The following is a 5,830-nucleotide window of genomic DNA, read 5'->3' on the forward strand; positions in this document are numbered from 1 at the left end:
ATTAGAATCGACAGACGGTCTCATTCTCTAAGCATCCAACTTTCAGAACTATATAAAGAACTTTCATAAATGTGAAGATGAACTGATAATAAATAATTAAAGAAAGATCTTGGACCATGAAAACGCTATCCAACTATTCTCTGCCTAAAAGCAGAGCAATGGTAAAATCGTAACTCTGAAACTATATTAACCAGGGGATAGCAACATTTGCATGTTCAAACAAAGTATGTCATTCATGGGCTATATATAGGTTGTGCATAACTGTATAGAATTTAAGAAAATTCACTCATCAATATGAGTATTCACTCTGTTAACCTGAATGACTTTATTACTGGTGTGCAATGGGTCAGAATTCGGAAATCAAGTGCTTACCTCAGATAGAAATTTCTCGTGCCCTATGTCATGCTTTGACAGTTTTCTCTCACGCATGAGCTTCTTTTCCACCACTACTTTATATGAAGGGAAGATTTTTGTTAGATGAAATTCCCCACAATAAAGATATCAATAATGGCGATCAGTCAAATAAACATCAATAGTCGACATAATATTTGAGTACATGTCAATCTGAAGTGACGGTGATAATACCAAGCTGTGAGCTACATAAAAAAATTAATTGTTGCAGAAGATATATTTTGGGGCATTGGGACCTAGCATATACATGTTCTATGCATTAGAATTTGTCACTTATCAGCCAAAGTAAAGCATATCAGACCTTGTGGCTATGCATTTATCTTAATCTTACCTATAACAAATGTCCCTCAATAACATTACGGTTATGAATACACCATTGCTACTGTGGTAGCATAAGTCAGATTAGACAAGTGACAAACTGAAGACTCCCTCTGTTGGTTAATGCGTTTGAAAAAAGACTTTGCGTACTGCATTGACTCTACAAAAAAGAGAGAGAGAGAGAGAATCATCTTATTTCTTCACAGACGAAAAGGTTGACACATGTTCTTCTCAGTCTACAAACAAAATAACTGATTGGTAGATAGCAAGGATATTCCTAAATAAATTCATTGTAATCCTGTATAGAATATAAGTTTCATGTTAGCATCGTGGCAGGCAACAATGATTAGAGATCGCAAAAAGAAGAGGTGGTCGCGTCGCCGTTGGATGGTTTCTCGAGTGCTTTGCTGCAGCCTGCAGCCATCTTGAATCAACCATGCGAACAGACAGTGGAGGAGCGGAGAAACAGAGGGCATGGGCCACCGCCGTCATTGTAATCTAATTGTTTTAGGGCTTTTCAAGTACTAATCAGACCTTCAAATCAACTACTCATAGATTAACCAGATCTCAATTTCAAATCATCCGAAACGAGCATGAGGGGAACGAGGCATGGGGAAGTTGTGACCTCTGGATACCGACTGGAACACAATTGCTAAGCGCTGTCGAGGTCGATCCATAGCCCTGGGCAATGACCAGATCAGGAGCGCGCCGACGAGCGACACAATGGGTTGGGTCAGGAGGAGGTGGGAGGGAGGGTGACCTTGCAGGTGCCACGTTGGGGCCTCGCCGTGGCGGCGCCTCCTGCTGCTAGGTCGTTGAACAGCCGCCGCGTCGCTTCCAAATCGATGGACAGCCGGGACAGGAACAGATGTGGCAGCGAAGGATCTTCATCTTCCCCAAGTATTTCTCCATGTCTACATTGCCGTTGTACGGAGTGTTAGTGTCAGAGATCTCGGAGGCGGCGCGGGGAGCGCGTAAACCGCAACTGCAACCAAACGGACCGAGGAGGCGCTGTCCGTCACGTGGTGGAAACCCAGCGCAGTCGCCATGCGAGTCCAAGCTCCCGCATCGCTCGATCATGGAGAGGCGCCGCCACGCGAGGGTCCGAGCGAATGAAAGCAGAGGGTCGCGACTCGTGAGTGTCCTGTGTTTTAGGTTTTCGCAGTCCCACAGGAGCCTGGTACAGGCCCATAGGCCCAATTGATTCTCAGACGCCCAAGAAAACCACCAGAGAAGCGGCCCGATAAAGTTGGCGCTCGTGAGGACGGCACGAAGTCTGGGCGGTGCGATTAAGAGCCAATCTGACGGTGAAGAATGTATATAAATGACGATCCAACGGATAAAAATGCTAATGGTTTGAGAGGGCTGGAAAGATGCTCGGTTATAATGTATCTAAATGATCACTATCATAAGCTTCCACTTCAATTGGTATAGACGCCACAGGAACAACTCTCTGTGCCCTGCCACAAACTAGTTGAAGAGACGGTTCAATAACCTCATCAAGTCTCCACCATCCTCTCACTCATTTATTTCGAGAGAAATTTTTCCTCGAGAAAGGACCCGATTCTAGAAACAATCCTTTATTGCTTTCGGATCTGAGACAGGAGGTATACCCAATTGTTTTGGGTGTCCTATGAAGATGCATTTATCCGCTTTGGGTTCGAGCTTATCAGCCTGAAACTTTTTCACATAAGCGTCGCAGCCCAAACTTTTAAGGAATGACAGCTTAGGTTTCCCTAAACCGTAGTTCATATGGTGTCATCTCATCGAAATTACGTCGTACCCTATTTAAAGTGAATGTGGTTGTCTCTAATGCCTAACCCATAAACTATCGTGGTAATTCGATAAGAGACATCATAGTATGCATCATATCCAATGGGGTGCAGTTATGATGTTCGGACACACCATCACACTATGGTGTTCCAGGCTGTATTAGTTGTGAAACAATTTCCACAATGTCTTAATTCTGTGTCAAACTCGTAATTCAGATATTCATCTCTATGATCATATCATAGATATTTTATCCTCTTGTCACGACGATCTTTCAACTTCACCCTGAAATTACTTGAACCTTTCAATAATTCAGACTCGTGATTCATCAAGTAAATATACTCAACATCTACTCAAATCATCTGTGAAGTAAGAACATAACAATATCCACTACACGCCTCAGCACTCATTGGACTGCACACATCAAAATGTATTACTTCCAACAAGTTGCTTTCTAGTTCCATTTTACTGAAAAACGAAGCTTTCAGTCATCTTGCCCATGTGGTATGATTTGCATGTCTCAAGTGATTCAAAATCAAGTGAGTCCAAACGATCCATCTATATAGAGTTTCTTCATGCATATCTACCAACAAACATGGTTCGCATGTCTCAATCCTTTCAAAAACGAGTAAGCCCAAAGATCCATCAACATGGAGCTTCTTCATGCGTTTTATACCAATATGACTTACGTGGCAGTGCCACAAGTAGGTGGTACTATCATTATCTTATATCTTTTGGCATGAACATATGTATCACTACGATCGAGATTCAATAAACTATTCATTTTAGGTGCAAGACCATTGAAGGTATTATTCAAATAAACAGAGTAACCATTATTCTCCTTAAATGAATAACCGTATTGCGATAGACATAATCCAATCATGTCTATGCTCAACGCAAACACCAATCTCGATGGTAGAGGGAGCGTGCGATGCTTGATCATATCAACATTGGAAACACTTCCAACACATATCGTCAGCTCACCTTTAGCTAGTCTCCGTTTATTCCGTAGCTTTTATTTCGAGTTACTAACACTTAGCAACCGAACCGGTATCTAATACCCTGGTGCTACTAGGAGTACTAGTAAAGTACACATCAACACAATGTATATCCAATATACTTCTATCGACCTTCCAGCCTTCTCATCTACCAAGTATCTAGGGTAATTCTGCTCCAGTGGCTGTTCCCCTTATTACAGAAGCACTTAGTCTCGGGTTTGGGTTCAACCTTGGGTTTCTTCACTAGAGCAGCAGCTGAATTGCCGTTTCATGAAGTATCCCTTCTTGCCCTTGCCCTTCTTGAAACTAGTGGTTTCACCAACCATCAACAATTGATGCTCCTTCTCGATTTCTACTTTTGTGGTGTCAAACATCGCGAATATCTCAAGGATCATCATATATGTCCCTGATATATTATAGTTCATCACGAAGCTCTAGCAGCTTGGTGGCAATGATTTCGGAGAAACATCACTATCTTATCCGGAAGATCAACTCCCACTTGATTCAAATGATTGTTGTACTCAGACAATCCGAGCACAAGTTCAACAATTGAGCTTTTCTCCCTTAGTTTGCAGGTTAAGAAAATCGTCGGAGGTCTTATACCTCTTGACGTGGGCACAAGCCTGAAATCCCAATTTCAGCCCTCGAAACATCTCATATGTTTCGCGACGGTTCAAAACGTCTTCGGTGCCTCAACTCTAAACCGTTTAACTGAACTATCACGTAGTTATCAAAATGTGTATGTTAGATGTTCGCAACATCCACAGACGACTGAGCGGTGCATTAAGGACATAAACCTTTTATGAAGCAATGAGTACAATCCTCAGTTTACGGACCTAGTCCGCATAATTGCTACTATTAACTTTCAACTAAATTTTCTCTAGGAACATATCTAAGCAGTAGAACTGAAGCGCGAGCTACGACATAATTTGCGAAGACCTTTTGACTATGTTCAGGATAATTAAGTTCATCTTATGAACTCCCACTCAAATAGACATCCCTCCAGTCATCTAAGTGATTACATGATCCGAGTCGACTAGGCCGTGTCCGATCATCACGTGAGACGGACTAGTCAACATCGGTGAACATCTTCATGTTGATCGTATCTTCTATACGACTCATGCTCGACCTTTCGGTCTTCTGTGTTCCGAGGCCATGTCTGTACATGCTAGGCTCGTCAAGTCAACCTAAGTGTTTGCATGTGTAAATCTGTCTTACACCCGTTGTATGTGAACGTCTGAATCAAACACCCGATCATCACGTGATGCTTTGAAACAACGAACTGTCGCAACAGTGCACAGTTAGGGAGACACTTTCTTGAAATTATTATGAGGGATCATCTTATTTACTACCGTCGTTCTAAGCAAATAAGATGTATAAACATGATAAACATCACATGCAATCAAATAGTGACATGATATGGCCAATATCATATTGCTCCTTTTGATCTCCATCTTCGGGGCTCCATGATCATCATTGTCACCGGCATGACACCATGATCTCCATCATCGTATCTTCATGAAGTTGTCTCGCCAACTATTACTTCTACTTCTGCAGCTAACGATTAGCAATAAAGTAAAGTAATTACATGACGTTTATGTTGACACGCAGGTCATAAATAAATAAAGACAACTCCTATGGCTCCTGCCGGTTGTCATATTCATCGACATGCAAGTCGTGATTCCTATTACAAGAACATGATCAATCGCATACATCACATATATCATTCATCACATCCTTTTGGCCATATCACATCACATAGCATACCTTGCAAAAACAAGTTAGACGTCCTCTAATTGTTGTTTGCATGTTTTACGTGGCTGCTATGGGTTTCTAGCAAGAACGTTTCTTACCTACGCAAAACCACAACGTGATATGCCAATTGCTATTTACCCTTCATAAGGACCCTTTTCATCGAATCCGTTCCGACTAAAGTGGGAGAGACAGGCACCCGCTAGCCACCTTATGCAACTAGTGCATGTCAGTCGGTGGAACCAGTCTCACGTAAGAGTACGTGTAAGGTCGGTCCGGGCCGCTTCATCCCACGATGCCGCCGAATCAAGATTGGACTAGTAACGGTAAGCATATTGAACAAAATCAACGCCCACAACTACTTTGTGTTCTACTCGTGCATAGAAACTACGCATAGACCTAGCTCATGATGCCACTATTGGGGAACGTAGCAATAATTCAAAATTTTCCTACGTGTCACCAAGATCAATCTATGGAGTCATCTAGCAACGAGGGAGGAGTGGATCTACATACCCTTGTAGATCGCGCGCGGAAGCGTTCAAGAGAACGGGGTTGATGGAGTCGTACTCGTCGTGATCCAA

Source organism: Triticum urartu, chromosome 7 (genome assembly GCF_003073215.2).
Source record: "Triticum urartu cultivar G1812 chromosome 7, Tu2.1, whole genome shotgun sequence".
NCBI lineage: Eukaryota > Viridiplantae > Streptophyta > Magnoliopsida > Poales > Poaceae > Triticum > Triticum urartu.